The 21,839-nt window shown below is 44.0% G+C and overlaps 1 protein-coding gene and 1 long non-coding RNA gene across 2 annotated transcripts in view; one reads left to right on the plus strand and one right to left on the minus strand.

The window, feature by feature from the left end:
• Window positions 1–21,839, minus strand: part of rnf43 (ring finger protein 43) — a 140,695-nt gene that overhangs the window by 106,345 nt on the left and 12,511 nt on the right. The window lies entirely within an intron of this gene.
• Window positions 13,024–17,324, plus strand: LOC306928260. Its single transcript, XR_013790663.1, has 3 exons — window positions 13,024–13,105; window positions 13,294–13,386; window positions 15,051–17,324. It is a non-coding gene; the product is annotated as an uncharacterized lncRNA (long non-coding RNA).

The raw sequence follows: 21,839 nt of genomic DNA on the forward strand, positions 1-21,839 counted from the left end.
GCAGTAAAGGCCGTGTCGGGCTCGGGAGTCGAACCCGCGGCACACTGCGACTGGATTACCAGTCGGGTGCCCAGACGGTTACGCCACCGCCTGGGCCCAGGAGCTAGTTTTGATCGAGCACGATGAGCACAGTGAGAGAGAGAGAGGCGTTCTAGCTGTAATGTTAATTTACATAAACACGGTGTTCCATATAGTCATGTCTCTTTTATGTTGTTCAGCAGGTTCATTTCTCGTACTACTAGTATGGAAAAAGACTAGATAATGCATGAACAGTAGTTGGTATACAGCTCCATCTCAATGAATTAGAATATTTTGTAAAAGGTAATTTTCTTCCGTAATCAGGGCTCCACACTCATTTTTTCACAGGTAGCACTGGTGCCACCTACCTTTTCATTTGGTAGCACCACCAGAAATTAGGTAGCACCATCTTTTTCTTTGTATAGCGTGGTATTAATACCTTTAAGACCTTATCATGCTGATAGTTAATTGTTAATTTCCATACCATAGTTTTGCCTTGATGTAAAGACTGACAATGACACAAACTTGATATTTGCAATCTTGATATTTGCAAAATATTTTAATCTGAACTGTAGGTTTCTCTGCAAGAGCAGCAGTTTGACAACATAGGTCATCTTCTTATAAAAAAATAAAAGCAAAACATAACAGTAGGCCTATGTTGTTTTTAGATCATATCATGACAATGTATTTAACTGCCTTCTCTTTAAAACTTTTTACTGCTGCACAGCACAGACATTAACTTAACAACAACAACAAGGTGCATTCAACATAACAGTAGGCCTATGTTGTTTTTAGATCATATCATGACAATGTATTTAACTGCCTTCTCTTTTTAAAACTTTTTACTGCTGCACAGCACAGACATTAACTTAACAACAAAAACTTCATCAGGACGATCTGTGTTTTGTATTTGGTGAACGGGAGTTCCTCTTTCGCGATGTTGTACGCAGTGTTAAACTTGATCATCATTTCAGCATGATCCGATGAGCGATTTCTCTCCTCTACACGACTAAATGAGGAGGGTAGAGGCTGGGCGCTTCTGGTGATACAGCGATCCCTGCACGTCTTGTGCCTTTGGCTATCGTTGTGCAATTTGAATGACTGAACCTTAAACTGTTTCGAACCATTAACAAATTGTGTTCTGCCTGCAATGGACGGGCCACATTGCTTGCAATGAACACACACCATGACTTGTGCCTCGTATCGCAACCACGGTAACTGTGCCAGCCATTGTTGCTGAAAAGAGTACTTTTTTTTCTTTCCCCCCTCCTCAGTCTCTTTGGCCAACCTGTCACTGTCCTCTTCACTCTCAGAATATGAGATTATCGCCGGTTCCACAACTTCCTCTCCACCTTCTTGGTCTCCTAACCCATCTCCAGCACTAGCAGCCTCATTTGTCTCCTCTGACACATTTCTTTTCTTGAAAAAATCAACTATTGAGCCGCGTTTCATGTCTGCATCTTTGTATGTTTTCTTTTTCGGAGTTCAGTGAGCGCGCCGCTTGTACGCTTGTACTTCATCACGTGACTCACATGCGCAGGCACGTGACGTCACTCACATGCATGCAAGCTACTAGTTAGGCACTAGCAGGCAGGCAGAGCGGGAGAGACCGAGAGAGAGAGAGAGGGGATTCGATTGAGCCAAAAGAAAGTAATACTTTATTATCGCACTACTAACATAGCCGCCCGGCGCCCGTGCCTCATTGTTGAGACGGGGTAAAAAAATAAATAAATAAAACGGATCGTTTTTTTTTTTTTTTCTCTCGCCTTTCCAAGTATCACCGGTGCGACCTCGTTAAATTTTAAGTATCACCCTTAATAAATTAAGTCGCATATGCGACCTAATAGGTCGCACGGTGGAGCCCTGTCCGTAATATAATTCAAAAAGTGAAACTTTCATATATTCTCAATTCATTGTGCATAAAGTGAAGTATTTAAAACCTTTTTTTGTTTTAATCTCGATGATTATGGTGTACAGCTCATGAAAATCAAAACCACTAAAATGTTTTTTTAAACGAGAAATGTCGACCATCTGAAAAGTATATTAATGTATGCAATACTTGGTCTGAGCTATTTTTGAACAAATTATTTCATCAATGGGGCGTGGCATGAAGGTGATCAGCCTGTGGTACTGTTGAAGTGTTATGGAAGCCCAGGTTTGCTTTGATAACATCCGTAAATTAATTTGTATTGTTCAGTCTCATGTCTCACACCTTCCTCTTGACAATACAACCTAGATTCTCTGTGGGGTTCAGGTCAGGCCAGTTGGCAGGTCAGTTAAGCACAGTAGGGCTTAACTGACCCGATTTGGCACCTGTGGGCAGGTGCCAAATCGAGCTGGAAAGGGAAATTAGCATCTCCATGAAGCTTGTCAATATACTGAAGCACAATGTACTCTAAAAAGATGGCTGTGTTGAAACCATTATGTTTTCACTGCCAGTGGATCAACACCAGCAGATAACATGGCCTAAATCATCACTGTGTTTTGTCATGTCCAGAGTCTCAACACAACCGTCTATTATGATATTTGACAGCACTGTGTGCCTCCATACATTGACAAGCTTTATGTTGATGCTGATTTTCCTTTTCCAGCAGCACTTGGCACCTGCCCACAGAGCCAAAACTACTAGTAATTGGTGCACTGACCATGGTATTACTGTGCTTAACTGACCAGCCAACTGGCCTGACCTGCACCCCACAGAGAATCTAGGTTGTATTGTCAAGAGGAAGTTGTGAGACAAAAGACTGAACAATTCAAATTAATTTACGGCTGTTATCAATTTCTGAAATAATTTCTTCAAAAGTAGCTCAGACGTATTGACTGCATACATTAATATACTTTTCAGATGGTCGACATTTCTCTTTTAAAAAATATATTTTTTTATATATATTTTTTTAGCTTTTGATTTTCATGAGCTGTACGCCATAATCATCAAGATTAAAACAGAAAAAGGTTTTAAATACTTCACTTTATGCACAATGAATTGAGAATATATGAAAGTTTCACTTTTTGAATTGTATTACGGAAGAAAATTAACTAACAAAATATTCTAATTCATTGAGATGGAGCTGTATATACGTTTTGAGCGCAAAGCTCTTCTTCAACGGAGAATAAGGTTATGAAGACTATCCTAGTATGACTACATACATTCAACGAACGCTCGGTTTGTTGGACTTGTTTATTTGCATGGAAAATGGGAATTTGACCAGCCAACACCAGAACCTGAAGCACTGGGTGAATCTCAAGGTCATCTTTTTTGTTCAAGATTCAAGAGATGTATTGTCACATAGACGTACCAGTACATGCATTGTGGAAAGAAAACATAGGTTTTGGAGGTGCAGCTCCATAACATAATAAAATAAACATGACATAAATAGCATATAAATAAATGGTCACACAATGTTGGCCTCTCTAACCGAGCGTGCACACTAACTACACTGCACCGACGTGTGTGTGTGTGTGTGTGTGTGTGTGTGTGTGTGTGTGTTTATGCTTTGTGTGTGCATGCGTAAGCATGTGCCTATCTTCCCACTCGCCTGCGTGTATACAGCAGGGATGGGTTTTTAAAACAGCGCTGCAGTCCCAGACAGTCCAAGGACTCCGTGTGTGGGGGTAGAGAGAGAGAGGTCATTACCCAATCCTCTGCCAGCCAGCCTGCTGCTGCTCTAATCTCAGAGTCTGCAGACCAAACACCAAAACCACACATACTAGTCCTGCTATAGTCTTCAGGGCTCGGCTTTCAGGACTGATGTGGCGTAACGCTCGGCTATCCGCGCCACATAGGACCAAGAAGAACAAAGAGCAAACGCCGCCGCACTCCGCTCTGCGACTATCGTGGCAATCTAAGGTTTTACACAGTAGACCGTGGGGCATGTGCCACGGCACGGTCACGAGAGACGTTTTTCGGAGCACAAAGAGAATCAAGGAAAATAAAGCTCTCACGACATGCCAACATTAGCCATCGAATGCTACTTTTTCCCCTCTTCTATTTTTTCCCCCTGTGTTTATTGCTGTGGAGTGCCTGCCATGGTGGAGGTTATCAGGTGAAAGGCTCTGACGGGGACGTCACTGCACTTGTTCTTTCAAACACAGACCGCCCTTTTGATCCGCCCACCTGCCTCCAATCAAACGCTGTGTGCCAAGGGCAGCTGACTTTGAAACGCACCGTGTGTGTGTGTGTGTGTGTGTGTGTGTGTGTGTCCTCAGATTTGTGGCTGCAGTATTAGGGCCTAACGCGGGAGCAAATAGGAAACACACAGAGCTTATGTAACCCAGATGTAGATAATATTACACCAGCTCTAAATCGCCGTCCATACAAAGAGCCACACTCCATTGGTCAATGCTGTTTAGAGAGAATCATCTGAATGAATACAACAAGCATTCCAAGTGGGAAAAGCAATGTACATAATGATGTAGCCCACTGGTGTACCGTGTGAATGAAAAAAGACTAAACCCCAAGACAGTAAAAACTACTAAACCCAAAAGAGTGAATCACATTTTTATTGAATCACAAGTGCAATAATGAGGTCTTTCATGTTTCCATTACCTGTTTAGTGTTTTGTTTTTAGCGGTTTAGTAGCAGTCTTGCGGCCAAAGGTCTTTTTGCTTTTTAGGTCAGGAATTTAGAGGGTTAAACATGAGGGTAGTCGACGGTCTAAGCCAGTGTTTCCCAAACATAAGGTCGCGACCAAGTACACTTTACAGTCTATAGTACACTTTAGTACTTTTGTACTTACTTTCTTTTCCTCTAGATTTCGTACAATTATTATTATTAGTTGTTGTTGTTGTTGTTGTTGTTGTTGTATGTATGTATGTATGTATGTATGTATGTATGTATGTATGTATGCATGCATGCATGCATGTATGTATGTATGCATGTATGCCTGCAGTAGCTTATATATGGACTCTATGGGAACTTAGAGCAGCAGTCGTACCCAGACAGCAGAGAGCTCTAGGACCCAGAGCAGCAGTCGTACCCAGACAGCAGAGAGCTCTAGGACTCAGAGCAGCAGTCGTACCCAGACAGACAGCAGAGAGCTCTAGGACTCAGAGCAGCAGTCGTACCCAGACAGCAGAGAGCTCTAGGACTCAGAGCAGCAGTCGTACCCAGACAGCAGAGAGCTCTAGGACTCAGAGCAGCAGTCGTACCCAGACAGACAGCAGAGAGCTCTAGGACTCAGAGCAGCAGTCGTACCCAGACAGCAGAGAGCTCTAGGACTCAGAGCAGCAGTCGTACCCAGACAGACAGCAGAGAGCTCTAGGACCCAGAGCAGCAGTCGTACCCAGACAGCAGAGAGCTCTAGGACTCAGAGCAGCAGTCGTACCCAGACAGACAGCAGAGAGCTCTAGGACCCAGAGCAGCAGTCGTACCCAGACAGCAGAGAGCTCTAGGACTCAGAGCAGAAGTCGTACCCAGACAGACAGCAGAGAGCTCTAGGACTCAGAGCAGCAGTCGTACCCAGACAGACAGCAGAGAGCTCTAGGACTCAGAGCAGCAGTCGTACCCAGACAGACAGCAGAGAGCTCTAGGACTCAGAGCAGCAGTCGTACCCAGACAGACAGCAGAGAGCTCTAGGACTCGGAGCAGCAGTCGTACCCAGACAGACAGCAGAGAGCTCTAGGACTCGGAGCCAGTGGTGAGTGCACCTCATGGCGCGCTCTGCTTGTGTGCAAGGCGCAAGTTGGCATGTCGAGACATTTCTAGTTTATATTTTGTGTGGATCAGATCTACAACTAGGGGTGGGTGATATGGAATAATATAATATCACAATATTTTCTCAAGCAGTATAACGATACATGATGATGATTGTCACGATATTCTTTCAAGCGTTTTTTAGGGTTATTGTTCAAGTTACTTAACAGTACAACCACAAAACAGGTGTAAGAGAAACATGCACGTGACCCGTTGTGAGCTTGTAGATCAGTCATTTCCGCTGTTTTTGAATTGGACTTAAGTGATTAAAGAGTGCCGTGATTTTTGTATTTTTTCCCAGTTTGTAACAGTAGTACTGTCACCTCGTAAACACATGAAAAACTGGGAAAACCACACCAAGGGGTCTAATGAAGTACTGTCACAGTACTTCATTAGACCCCTTGGTGTAGTTGTTATGTGCAATGGTGTATTAACTTTGTATTTAGGGTTTCTTCCTGGAGGCTGAACCCTTGACAGTCAAACGGGCCAATGAAATAAACAGTAAAATAGTGACATCACACTATGAGCCCCTCCCCTAACCCCTCCCCCTTTATCATACAACTACAGCTGTGGGTGTGGCTTCAGTTCAGGTGGATCACCACCCATCACCACCCACCAGGCAAACCAGGCATACTTAATGAACTGTGGGCGTGTCCACATAAAAGCATGATTTTAACAAATACTGTACACTTTTTGGAAAAAGTTATTCCTCCTTATATTATAATAATACCTGATGATCATGTTTTAGGGTGGAAAAAATTGTGGCACTCCATCTTTAATGAACACCCTCCGCGCCATTGGCGTAGATCTAGGTCAATTGAAGCCTATTATTTAATACTACGCTTACCGCCATTGCCGTTGATCAATGACAATTGCGCTTTTATAGCGCTTTCGATCGATCAAGCCATAATGCTACTTGCATTAGCATCGGGTAGAGCTGTTGTCATGACAATGGATCGCCCATCTTAGATCGTCCGCCATAATAATACATTCTATCTGTTTCTTTCAATCGCCTGTATCTCCTATTCCTTGTCCCAGATGGCATTTTTGGTCAAAACAAAACAAAACAACAGTTTCTTTGACGGCACAGAGCCGACGATGTGGAATTCTCCAGTGCCCCGGTATAGATCCATCTTGTAAATAAGGCCTGTGCTAGATCATAATTTATCAATAAATGCTAGCGGTGTTAATGAACTGGTGGGCGTGTCAACATAAAAACATTTTAACTTTTTTTTTGCCAACTACCTAAATATCCGCCTATGGGACATTATATGCCAGCAGAAAATCAGCTTTTAACATAATTAAACAGAACATTTTCTGTTTCTGTCCTGGAGAGTCCAGGTCTGTTAAAGGTTTGCACTGATAAAAGTCCATCGGACAAACAGTATATGTAACATGATTCAATCAGTTATGATTAACAAGCCACATTTAAGTATGTTCGTTTACAAGAATATGTCAAGTATTTCGATTATCATCTCTTGTTAAAAATACAAGAAAGTGTGCATTTATTTATCCAATGGATTTATTAACTTAATTCCAACCAATATTGTTCTGTACCCACACACAATGGTCAAAATGCATTAAAATTTACGGGCAAATGGTTATTAGGAACAGTAAATGTAACATGATTAAATCGGTTATGATTAACAAGACACATTTAAGTTTTTTGTGTACAAGAATATGTCACTTTTTTCGAGAATCATCTCTTGTTAACAATACAAGAACGTGTGCATGTATTTCTCAAATGGATTTATTTACTTAATTCCAACCAATGTTGTTCTGTACCCACACAAAATGGTCAGAATTCAGTAAAATATACAGCATTATGGCTTGGAAACCTGGACACGCCCCTTCAATAACTTTTGCCCCTTCAAGAAGACCTGACGTCAGACGCCATTTCACCGCGCACCTGCTCACAAACTTCTTCACCGCACCTGCATCACTTCACTGTTTTTCCACGGTTAAGGTAAGAATAATATTAGCCGAGCATTTGATTAAGGTTCAATTTAGCAAGTGTTTACATTATGTTTTGTTTGGAGTAGTGAAAAACGGAGTGTTTGCTGCTGTACAGCACACATCTAAGCAGACACACGTGTGACGGTTTTATTTTCGCGTCAGTGGCTGGTTGTTTTTGATACCAATGCATGTTGTTGTGTATTTGGTGTTTAAATTAGAAAGAGGGCTGTGAAACAACTCATTTGGTTTCACAACTTTCATGAAACTACGTTTCATCTTGACTGCAGCCTTGGACAGTCGCTAGCTCCTTTCGGAACCCTACGTTAAAGTTTCTGACATTTTGATGACTGGTAGGTCCAAAGGAGCTCAACCCGGGGGGTCCGGAGACGGGCTAGACAGTCGCATACATTACAGTTCCCAACTTCCCGCATGACCGATGCAGCGGATTGACATTTTAATGGACGCGTTACGTGTGAAAATACAATCCGACTTTGGATGATTAAATGTTTAAGCCCTATTCATAGTTTAATAGTTGTGTGTTTTTGATGAATGTGCTCATACTGTAGTGTATATCTATACCGTCCATGGCCAACACCTCCTCAAATTGAACGGCCGGGGGGGAGCCAACGCGAGTACCCGGCCTGTCCCCCGACACACACACTTGTGAGCTGTCATTGTATTAGGACAAGTAGAAACGTGGAGAGAAGATGGTGTGTTTTGGACAAACAGGCTAGCAGTGGTGTACGTTGATTTGTGTCAAATGGAGTCTGTATGGCTGAAGATAAATGAACACATGATGTCGGTGGGAGAGGTCCCCACACACCGGGCGCGATTTTCGGATTTCTAACGTAGTTTCTCCATCAGTTTCCCGAAAAACGCGTCCAATATACAACCACCTTAAAAGTCTCCACACACCGGGCGCGAATCAGATCAATTGTGTGTTTTGGACAAACAGCGTGGTGGGGTTTTGTGTCAGCTGAAGCTTCATGTCTTCATGTGTTTGTGTTGTGCCTCAGTGAGGGTGGGGAGAAAGGGTCCACATTTTGCAGGTGTGTGTGAAGCTCACCTCCCCCAAATATAATGTTACTGCTTATTTGGCTACATTAAATGTAGCCAAATTTTATGTACCTTGCTTGTGATTCATGCATTCAAAGATATGTCTGTTTTTGAGTGGTGTAAACCACTCCTACAACTGGCTTTTGTGTGCAGAAAAAAATGAGCATGGTTGCTATGTTCAAAATAATTTCTGACGTAATGAAATCACACCCGGGTGAACAGGGTGAACGTAGCAACCGTGGTCATTTTTTCTGCACAAAAAAAGCCAGTTGTGAAATCACATCCGGGTGTGATTTCATTACGTCAGACATGATTTCATTACGTCAGACAGACCTTACACCACTCAGTTCACACGGGTGTGATTTTTATCACATGTCTGATAAATTATAATCATTCCGGACACTGTGACCGGCAGCAACTATGTTTTTAACTGTGATTTCAGTCTTCTTGACCGACCGACCCACCGCAGCCTGGACTGGAGTGGTCACCATCACCAAGTCTCACAGGTATGACCTTCACAAAACGCACAATGTTCTCATATTCTTTTGAACTCTGGTCCTAGATTGGCTAAAATAGCCAATGTACAGTACAAGCTTGTAGATCAGCTATTTTCCAAACAGATTTTTAAAATGAAGTATAGTAGAGAGTCAATCGCACACATTCCAGTTAAAACTGCTAGTTCGCACACGCACGCACGCAGTAGTCATGAGGTTTCACTAACTGTTTTTACTGTGATTTCAGGCTGACCCACCCACCCACCCAGCTAGCTGACTGGAGTGGAGTCCACTGCAGCCTGGACTGGAGTGGTCACCATCACCAAGTCACACAGGTATGACCTTCACAAAACGCACAATGTTCTCATATTCTTTTGAACTCTGGTCCTAGATTGGCTAAAATAGCCAATCTACAATCTTGTTTGTTTTGCCTGACTTCTATGCTTGAAGTATTCCTTCTAACAGTTTAACCAATTTAACCCTACACATTGGCTATTTCAATATCATCATCATCATTCATCATTTTTCCACTGCGGTCGAGATCATGGATTTCACAATGCCATGCCAGACTTCCCGTTTCTTCATTGCCATCCCCAGTTCCTGCTTACTGATGTGTCCCTAGCGATGACATCAGGGAACGACCGTTTTCTACCTCTGGTCTGCTTTGAGGCAGGACTCCAGAGAAGCAGGGAAGATATAACCTCAATGTCAGCTCTGTAGCAGTGGCCGGCAAACGGTGTATAGTATAGTAGAGAGTCAATCGCACACATTCCAGTTAAAACTGCTAGTTCGCACACGCACGCACGCAGTAGTCATGAGGTTTCACTAACTGTTTTTACTGTGATTTCAGGCTGACCGACCGACCCACCCAGCTAGCTGACTGGAGTGGAGTCCACTGCAGCCTGGACTGGAGTGGTCACCATCACCAAGTCACACAGGTATGACCTTCACAAAACACACAATGTTCTCATATTCTTTTGAACTCGGGTCCTAGATTGGCTAAAATAGCCAATGCACAGTACAAGCTTGTAGATCAGCTATTTTCCAAACAGATTTTTTAAATAAAGTATAGTAGAGTCAATCGCACACATTCCAGTTAAAACTGCTAGTTCGCACACGCACGCACGCAGTAGTCATGAGGTTTCACTAACTGTTTTTACTGTGATTTCAGGCTGACCGACCGACCCACCCAGCTAGCTGACTGGAGTGGAGTCCACTGCAGCCTGGACTGGAGTGGTCACCATCACCAAGTCACACAGGTATGACCTTCACAAAACGCACAATGTTCTCATATTCTTTTGAACTCTGGTCCTAGATTGGCTAAAATAGCCAATCTACAATCTTGTTTGTTTTGCCTGACTTCTATGCTTGAAGTATTCCTTCTAACAGTTTAACCAATTTAACCCTACACATTGGCTATTTCAATATCATCATCATCATTCATCATTTTTCCACTGCGGTCGAGATCATGGATTTCACAATGCCATGCCAGACTTCCCGTTTCTTCATTGCCATCCCCAGTTCCTGCTTACTGATGTGTCCCTAGCGATGACATCAGGGAACGACCGTTTTCTACCTCTGGTCTGCTTTGAGGCAGGACTCCAGAGAAGAAGGGAAGATATAACCTCAATGTCAGCTCTGTAGCAGTGGCCGGCAAACGGTGTATAGTATAGTAGAGAGTCAATCGCACACATTCCAGTTAAAACTGCTAGTTCGCACACGCACGCACGCAGTAGTCATGAGGTTTCACTAACTGTTTTTACTGTGATTTCAGGCTGACCGACCGACCCACCCAGCTAGCTGACTGGAGTGGAGTCCACTGCAGCCTGGACTGGAGTGGTCACCATCACCAAGTCACACAGGTATGACCTTCACAAAACACACAATGTTCTCATATTCTTTTGAACTCGGGTCCTAGATTGGCTAAAATAGCCAATGTACAGTACAAGCTTGTAGATCAGCTATTTTCCAAACAGATTTTTAAAATAAAGCATAGTAGAGAGTCAATCGCACACATTCCAGTTAAAACTGCTAGTTCGCACACGCACACACGCAGTAGTCATGAGGTTTCACTAACTGTTTTTACTGTGATTTCAGGCTGACCGACCCCCCCCCCCCCCCCCACCCACCCACCCACCCAGCCAGCTGACGTCCACTGAAGCCTGGAGTGGTCACCTGCACCAAGCCACAGAAGCAAGTTGCAGCTGTCGCACAGGTAAAGACCTTCACATAACACGCAATGTTCTCATTTTCTTTTGAGCTTCCTTCAACCCCAAAAATAGCCAATCTACAAGCTCATTTGTTTTGCTTGACTCCCAATATGTTGTGTAGTGGTTAGTTTGATGCACTTCTGCATTCTGATGTCTGTAGCCTACTGTACAATGTCATTTCATGTGTTTGTAGGACCACAGCATTGAGTCCTGTAGAGAAGCTGTCACCAGAGTCCTCATTGTCTTGCTTGGGGAAAATACGGAGGAGTTGATCAAGGATTACAAGGTAAAGAAAATCTACCTCTGTTCTAAACTTCTTGCTAAAAGACCTAGCCTATAGAGCACCGAAGTCTGATGTCACTTTCAGTAGAGGGCACCAACACACAGGTTCATGTATTTTTTTGAGTGGTGTAAACCACTCCTACAACTGGCTTTGTTAGTCTGTGCAGAAAAAATGAGCATGGTTGCTATGTTCAACCTGTTCACCCGGGTGTGATTTCATTGAGTGGTGTAAACCACTCCTACAACTGGCTTTGTTAGTCTGTGCAGAAAAAATGAGACGCACACATTCCAGTTAAAACTGCTAGTTCGCACACGCACGCACGCAGTAGTCATGAGGTTTCACTAACTGTTTTTACTGTGATTTCAGGCTGACCGACCGACCCACCCAGCTAGCTGACTGGAGTGGAGTCCACTGCAGCCTGGACTGGAGTGGTCACCATCACCAAGTCACACAGGTATGACCTTCACAAAACGCACAATGTTCTCATATTCTTTTGAACTCTGGTCCTAGATTGGCTAAAATAGCCAATCTACAATCTTGTTTGTTTTGCCTGACTTCTATGCTTGAAGTATTCCTTCTAACAGTTTAACCAATTTAACCCTACACATTGGCTATTTCAATATCATCATCATCATTCATCATTTTTCCACTGCGGTCGAGATCATGGATTTCACAATGCCATGCCAGACTTCCCGTTTCTTCATTGCCATCCCCAGTTCCTGCTTACTGATGTGTCCCTAGCGATGACATCAGGGAACGACCGTTTTCTACCTCTGGTCTGCTTTGAGGCAGGACTCCAGAGAAGAAGGGAAGATATAACCTCAATGTCAGCTCTGTAGCAGTGGCCGGCAAACGGTGTATAGTATAGTAGAGAGTCAATCGCACACATTCCAGTTAAAACTGCTAGTTCGCACACGCACGCACGCAGTAGTCATGAGGTTTCACTAACTGTTTTTACTGTGATTTCAGGCTGACCGACCGACCCACCCAGCTAGCTGACTGGAGTGGAGTCCACTGCAGCCTGGACTGGAGTGGTCACCATCACCAAGTCACACAGGTATGACCTTCACAAAACACACAATGTTCTCATATTCTTTTGAACTCGGGTCCTAGATTGGCTAAAATAGCCAATGTACAGTACAAGCTTGTAGATCAGCTATTTTCCAAACAGATTTTTAAAATAAAGCATAGTAGAGAGTCAATCGCACACATTCCAGTTAAAACTGCTAGTTCGCACACGCACACACGCAGTAGTCATGAGGTTTCACTAACTGTTTTTACTGTGATTTCAGGCTGACCCCCCCCCCCCCCCACCCACCCAGCCAGCTGACGTCCACTGAAGCCTGGAGTGGTCACCTGCACCAAGCCACAGAAGCAAGTTGCAGCTGTCGCACAGGTAAAGACCTTCACATAACACGCAATGTTCTCATTTTCTTTTGAGCTTCCTTCAACCCCAAAAATAGCCAATCTACAAGCTCATTTGTTTTGCTTGACTCCCAATATGTTGTGTAGTGGTTAGTTTGATGCACTTCTGCATTCTGATGTCTGTAGCCTACTGTACAATGTCATTTCATGTGTTTGTAGGACCACAGCATTGAGTCCTGTAGAGAAGCTGTCACCAGAGTCCTCATTGTCTTGCTTGGGGAAAATACGGAGGAGTTGATCAAGGATTACAAGGTAAAGAAAATCTACCTCTGTTCTAAACTTCTTGCTAAAAGACCTAGCCTATAGAGCACCGAAGTCTGATGTCACTTTCAGTAGAGGGCACCAACACACAGGTTCATGTATTTTTTTGAGTGGTGTAAACCACTCCTACAACTGGCTTTGTTAGTCTGTGCAGAAAAAATGAGCATGGTTGCTATGTTCAACCTGTTCACCCGGGTGTGATTTCATTGAGTGGTGTAAACCACTCCTACAACTGGCTTTGTTAGTCTGTGCAGAAAAAATGAGCATGGTTGTGATTTCATTACGTCAGACATGATTTCATTACGTCAGACAGGCTATATAAGACCTTACACCACTCGGTTCACACGGGTGTGATTTTTTTTTTTATTTGCATTGAAATCTCCATAGGGCTATTTTAGGTCGCTTCATATAAGAACTGTGTTTGAAAAATAAACCGACCACCCCGGCCTTTCTGTCAGCCGAGTGGCTGTGCGTCGTTAATGATGTCCATTCATATTTGATACAGCCAGTTTCTGGAGAAAATGGAATTAATGTGGCCGCAAAAGCCTTGAAACTACATATGAAGGCAATGTCGCTGCTAATATACGTCACGCCCAGCTGTCAACACATTGCGTTCCTGAGATTCCTCGTTGACGTAAGCTCAGCTGGTGGTGACTCGACTCGTACTAACCACGAAACATTAAATATCAATAAAATAAAAATAAACATAATTGACATTCAGTTTCTGTTGTGCGACGGGCAGATGCAGCCACCCGCCTACCCAGAAATGTAGTCTCTGGGTTGTTTGACTCGTTTCTAACGCTTATTTTGTTACTCTTTGGGTATATTTGTACATTTCCACCTTCAGTCGATGCTTCATATCCATATGAGTGAAAAGGCCGGGGTGATGCAAATAAAAAGTACATGAACCTGTGGACTGACGCCCTCTACTGACAGTGACGTCAGGACTTCGGTGCTCTATATGAGACAGGATTTTGCCATCTACAATATAGGGTGTGACATCATCATACCCGGGAGTTATGCGGGAATGCCTACTGAGTGGCACAAAACTACTTTCTGGCCTTGACACATACATCCAAACGGAAAAGTCCTATTTGATTGCATTAAATTACTTTAAACGACTTTAAATTCACTTCATCACTCACTTTGCCACTCAATCTGCCATTTACTTTATGCATGTGCATACCCTCTATAGAGCCTATCTGATGGCTTGGTGGGATCAATGGATGGTCAGTTGGCTGGTCAGTTAAGTAATATCATGGTCAGCAGGCTATACCAAATACTAGTAGTTTTGGCACATGTTCTAAAATGTCCTGGTAGATTGTGAGGTTTTCACTGTCGGTGATGATTTTGGATGCCATATCATCTGCTGGTGTCGGTCCACTGTGTTTTATCAAGTCCAGAGTCAATACAGCCATCTACCATGAGATGTGTTGTTGACACGCTTTATGGAGATGCTGATTTGCTTTTCTAGCGAGACTTGGCACCTGCCCACAGTGCCACAACTACTAGTAACTGGTATACTCACCATAGTATTAATGTTGGAGGAAGGTGTGAGACACTGGACACAACAATACAAATGAGATTACAGCTGCTGTCAAAGCAAAACTGGGCTTTTTGTTTTAGCATATTCTCACTGTCTCTGTTTTCCCCAGGTATTTGATGACGATGATGCAGCTGTACAAGAGGCCATCTCTTCTAGTGTCCTGAGCATCTTCGAGTACAGCAGAGGTGGTGGTCTCGACAGAACGGCCAGGGGATCCGCAAGTAATTCCGACGGGGCATTAGTCCTAGGTTGTCGTTTGTCTGACCAATGACTAGTCTGAACTAAGTACTGCACCCTAGGCCATAATGACCTTTAGAACACAAACAAATATTTTTTAGACAGTCATGAGGGCTATCATCCACGAACACATTAGGCCAATGACTTTTAGAACATACTTTTAATTGTTTTTAGAAGTAGCCCTGAGGGTTGGCCTCCATGAAAAGATTAGTACTTTAAACTTTAATTCAAACCAAATACTTTGGGAGACATTTTGGTGCTTGCGTCCAGCTCAAGAAATATTTTCTGAAACGCCTCAAAAGTGTACTTCAAAGGCTTGGGGTAGGGAAGGTCCAATGCATACATCAGGCCCATCAGGTAGGTGCAAGTATTTGCAACATCAGGGATACCATTATGGCCTAACGTTTTCAATGAGGCTATAGCCCTCAGGGGTACTAATACAAATTATTTACGTATGTTAAGTATGTTCTAAAGGTCATGGCCTAATCATTACCTCTGATAGACACATGTCCACTGCCAATGTGTTAATGGACTCTATATTTGAACAAATACAATTATGTTTCTTTGTGTTTTTGTTATGCACTGATAATTTTGTTAAGAAAAGCCAAACGCTGTGGGTCCAATGGGGCCCATAGAGAACCACATTACACTGTGGGTCCAATGGTTTCCACAGCCATAGAGAACCACAGTACACTGTGGGTCCACTGCCCACAGAGCCATAGAGAACCACAGTACACTGTGGGTCCAATGGTTTCCACTGCCATAGAGAACCACAGTACACTGTGGTTCCACTGCCCACAGAGCCATAGAGAACCACAATACACTGTGGGTCCAATGGGTTCCGTGCACTGCCAACAGAGCCATAGAGAACCACAGTACACTGTGGGTCCAATGGGTCCACTGCCCACAGGGCCATAGAGAACCACAGTACACTGGGTCCGCTGCCCACAGGGCCATAGAGAACCACAGTACACTGTGGGTCCACTGCCCACAGGGCCATAGAGAACCACAGTACACTGTGGGTCCACTGCCCACAGGGCCATAGAGAACCACAGTACACTGTGGGTCCACTGCCCACAGGGCCATAGAGAACCACAGTACACTGTGCGTCCACTGCCCACAGCCATAGAGAACCACAGTACACTGTGGGTCCACTGCCCACAGAGCCATAGAGAACCACAGTACACTGTGGGTCCAATGGGTCCACTGCCCACAGGGCCATAGAGAACCACAGTACACTGTGGGTCCACTGCCCACAGAGCCATAGAGAACCACAGTACACTGTGGGTCCACTGCCCACAGAGCCATAGAGAACCACAGTACACTGTGGGTCCAATGGGTCCACTGCCCACAGGGCCATAGAGAACCACAGTACACTGTGGGTCCACTGCCCACAGAGCCATAGAGAACCACAGTACACTGTGGGTCCAATGGTTTCCACTGCCATAGAGAACCACAGTACACTGTGGTTCCACTGCCCACAGAGCCATAGAGAACCACAGTACACTGTGGGTCCAATGGGTTCCGTGCACTGCCAACAGAGCCATAGAGAACCACAGTACACTGTGGGTCCACTGCCCACAGGGCCATAGAGAACCACAGTACACTGGGTCCACTGCCCACAGGGCCATAGAGAACCACAGTACACTATGGGTCCACTGCCCACAGGGCCATAGAGAACCACAGTACACTGTGCGTCCACTGCCCACAGCCATAGAGAACCACAGTACACTGTGGGTCCACTGCCCACAGAGCCATAGAGAACCACAGTACACTGTGGGTCCAATGGGTCCACTGCCCACAGGGCCATAGAGAACCACAGTACACTGTGGGTCCACTGCCCACAGAGCCATAGAGAACCACAGTACACTGTGGGTCCAATGGTTCCACTGCCCACAGGGCCATAGAGAACCACAGTACACTGTGGGTCCACTGCCCACAGGGCCATAGAGAACCACAGTACACTGGGTCCACTGCCCACAGAGAACCACAGTACACTGTGGGTCCACTGCCCACAGAGCCATAGAGAACCACAGTACACTGTGGGTCCAATGGGTTCCACTGCCCACAGGGCCATAGAGAACCACAGTACACTGTGGGTCCAATGGGTTCCACTGCCCACAGCGCAATAGAGAACACTGTGGGTCCAATGGTTCCACTGCCCACGAAGCTATCATATTGTGGCTGCATTTACTTTGTTTTTATGCACTGATATAATTTTGTTTTAAAAAACTGTACATCCATGAAGGTTATATGTTCCAATTTGAGGAATAAAACAATAAATTGTTTTTTTATACCTGATGCCATTTGACTCTTGCTGGTGGTGTTCATAGGACAAGACAAACATTTATGTTTGAGTATTTTCAGTTTATAATCAGAAGTTGTATAGAAAAGAACATGGTGGTCATAGGACAATACAAACATTTGTTTGAGTATTTTCAGTTTGTAATCAGAAGTTGTATAACTTCTGATTACAAACTGAAAATACTCATTGATCTTTTTTTAATAAATGGGGTGGCATTTTTATATATATAAAAATTCCACCCCAGTTTATTTAAAAAAATCAATGAATTTAATTGAGTCAAAAACGTACTTTTATTAAACAAGACTAGTTCTTGTATAAAATACGTAATCCATTCAATTCAATAGTCTACATTTTCCAGTAAAATCTACAAGATATATCCAGTAAAATCTACAAGATATGTCCAGTAAAATCTACAAGATAATGTCCAGTAAAATCTACAAGATAATGTCCAGTAAAATCTACAAGATATGTCCAGTAGATTTTACTGGACATATCTTGTAGATTTTACTGGACATATCTTGTCGATCCAGTACATTTTACTGGATATATCTTGTAGATTTTACTGGACATATCTTGTCGATTTTACTAGACATATCTTGTAGATTTTACTGGAAAATGTAGACTATTGAATTGACTGGATTGCGTATTTTATACAAGAACTAGTCTTGTTTAATAAAAGTACCTTTTTGACTCAATTAAATTCATTGATTCTTTTAAATAAATGGGGTGGCATATTTTTATCAGTGTGGGAACCTCTGGTGTAAGCTACTGTATGCCGTCTCTCCAGGAGCATCCTTAACAGTGTCCTCCGCATTCTTATTGTGTGCCAAGGTATTGACTTTGTACCAAGAGGGGGAGGCGCTGTAAAGGGACAGTATCTAATTAGGAGCAGCCAGGCAGGAGGTCACAGCCAATTGGAGCAGGCCCTCTGGACAGACACATACTCCCTCCCGAGGGAGTATGTGTGTGTCCCTCGGGAGGGACACAAGACAGTCTAGTCTGCGAGTTCAGTTTGTTTTTGGAGCAAGCAAATAACAACTGGAAGCGAGGCAAGTCGACATCATACTTAATGGGAGCATCCAAGTGTCAGTGGGTGAGAATGTTGAGATGTGACCGTTTCTCTCTATCAAATCTTTCAGGGACAATAACTCTTTGGGTGCAGACAAATACATCAATTAAACCTTAATTCAAAACCATGCAACTAACTAACTTATACCAACTTGCTTCAGAGTTTGCATCACCATCACAGATAGAGAAAAGCAGAAAGGAACCTCCGTTTTAATCTGACTCGTTTTAAACTATTGAAGCTTATTATGCCAGCAGTCCTGGAATCGACTATCCCTGACAATGTTGTTGTTCAAGTATAGCTCACTGATAGTGATAACTTTCATTACAGACAAATGTGTATTTTTAAGAGTTAAATTAACATGGTAATTATGGAGTATGATCAAATTTGATGGCCATATGAGTGTGAAAAAAGCAGATCTACAAAAGCTCACGTGTCGCATTGCAAAGCATTGTAACGTTGTGGATCTGCTATTTTTAAGCGCAACACTGGCACGCAAACAAACATAAATCAGGCTTTAGAACACAGTACTGCTGCAAAGCACTACACAGTCGTGACCTGCAGTGTGCACGGCCTCGCCTAAAAAAGGTTTTGTTTTCCCTCTGCCGCTTCTAATCTAAATGCCATTTGTTGAGGAGTAAGCAAGAGACACTGTCATGGCAACTAATCTTCCTAGGTGAATAATGTTTGGAGGAGCCGAATGCACATTTTGAGGGCAGGCCAAAGGGGGAGTGACGGAAGCCGAGAGAGCGACGTCTTCAGTGGTAACGATATGAGGCCGGGGCCTGTGCGAGCGCAACTGCACTACAGACTACATCATACAGGGGCAACTGGCGGCCCCCACCTTCACTTAATTCAAGTTCATAAAGTTAAAATAAGTATAACTAAATGCATTTGAAATCTAATACAAAATGATACTTTTCAGGATTCCAATTAAAAAATAGCAACAAATAATTCAGGATTTCAATTAAAATATAGGAACGAATAGCAGATCTACAAGCTCAAAACGTGTCGCACTATGAGGTGTTTTGAGCTTGTAGATCTGGTATTTTTTTTGCCTACAACAGTATACGCAATGTGGCCCTCTGGAGTTAACCTGACTCTGCCAGATTGCGGCAGTATTGAGTTCACAAGTTCCCTCCTCCTGCCTGCATCTGGTCTCTCTCAAGCAGAAACGATGAACCCGGAAGCAGCGGGACAAAAATCTGATCTCTCCATAATAATTTCGCTACATTTGCGCTGTGGCACAGCTTCAATATGTCATAAGTCTCGCGTTGATCCCGCCTCTAGCGGCCGCATACAGCCGCATATCGCTCCGGCCAGAATTGGTCCGGAGTACATTGACTCTGCCCGAGAGTTCCCAGACTCTCCCTAATGGCAGAATGCAAATGTTGTCCAGCAGGGGGAGTGGTTTCACCAGGCTACTCTGGAGTGAGTGTGGACATAATATAGTGGCCCTCGCCATCGTCAGAGTTGCCCACCCCTGCACTACAGTACACTGCAAACACTGGAGCCTTTCTGAGAAAGAAGAAGGGAGTAAAAAAAAAAGGTCACAAGCAGGACACGCTGTTTGTGCTGCTAAGATGTTTGGGAGGTGACCATGTGACTTTTGGAGGCATAAAGCATTTTCTGTCAGCAGCGTTATCTCCCTGAATCCGGGGTTACAATATGGCTTTTGTTGTCACAGAGCGCTGAAAGATCTAAGTCACTTTGATCCCGTTTAATAGAGTTTGGTAAATGATCTCAGCGTGGGAGCGCACACATCGGCACCAACAGCACATGCACAATGCACACACATGCACACACACACACACACACACACAAGCTTGTGCACAATACATACAATATACACAAAGAAACAGAAATACGCAGGTGAAATCTCGTTTTTATGCTGATCGTAGAGTTTCAATCAGAAAACAACACCGTCAAATCAGGAGAGTTCATTTAACTCTGAAAAGTGTAAAAACATTTCTTTACACTTTTAGATGACCCGCCCGGTCATCAAATTATCGGTTTAGGAATATGACTAAAGATAAAAACTCTCCATAAATTCAAGGCTTTACGGGGCATGTAATTGAAATACAGTGGAAAATAAGTACTTTTTTTAACTACTCCTTTATGCTAACTCTCCGCATGCAAGTCTGTATGGTAATTGTCTCTTGCTAAAGAAAATGCTCTTGTTTTATCGATATTACCCTGTGTGAGATCATCAAAGAATACACATGTGTATGCAGTAGTCCTATACCTTGTGCACAGATACATCTGCAGTGTAAAAAAAATGACTGCATCAGGGCAAAACAAATAGTTCATATGTGACTCTTTTTGATACAGAGACAGTCATGGTGGCATGTCCAAAATGAGTTAATAGCACAGGCAGACTATTCAAATACTAGAGCATGTCTGAAATAAATGTCAGAGCTTAGAAGTCCACAGAAGTGTTTTCTCAACTCGCTGTTTTCTGTAAGACATTACTCTATAAGCCATATCTCCAAAACTGGTGGGTCAAACTGAACAACCAATGTCAATTTGAAGCTATGATTCCCTGCTTTCATATGACATGAAAGAACAAAAAATAAAAAATAAATCAATGACTTATCCATGGTCAGAAACGGTCACATATGTAGAAGATGTGTCACTTTGCCATGGCAGCTTGCACAAAACCAGACAATAAAAGCATCAGCGAGTGACTGTGGGAGACACGATGGAGAGGGAGGGAGGGAGACACGATGGAGAGCGAGGGAGGGAGACACGATGGAGAGGGAGGGAGACACGATGGAGAGGGAGGGAGGGAGACACGATGGAGAGGGAGGGAGGGAGACACGATGGAGAGGGAGGGAGGGAGACACGATGGAGAGGGAGGGAGGGAGACATGATGGAGAGGGAGGGAGGGAGACACGATGGAGAGGGAGGGAGACACGATGGAGACGAGAGGGAGGGAGGGAGACACGATGGAGAGGGAGGGAGGGAGACACGATGGAGAGGGAGGGAGGGAGACACGATGGAGAGGGAGGGAGACCCGATGGAGACGAGAGGGAGGGAGGGAGACACGATGGAGAGGGAGGGAGACACGATGGAGAGGGAGGGAGGGAGACACGATGGAGAGGGAGGGAGACACGATGGAGAGGGAGGGAGGGAGGGAGGGAGGGAGGGAGGGAGGGAGGGAGACACGATGGAGAGGGAGGGAGGGAGACACGATGGAGAGGGAGGGAGGGAGGGAGGGAGGCACGATGGAGGGAGGGAGGGAGACACGATGGAGAGGGAGGAAGTGAGACACGATGGAGAGGGAGGGA

Source organism: Electrona antarctica, assembly GCF_951216825.1.
Source record: "Electrona antarctica genome assembly, chromosome: 8".
NCBI classification, from domain to species: Eukaryota; Metazoa; Chordata; class Actinopteri; order Myctophiformes; family Myctophidae; genus Electrona; species Electrona antarctica.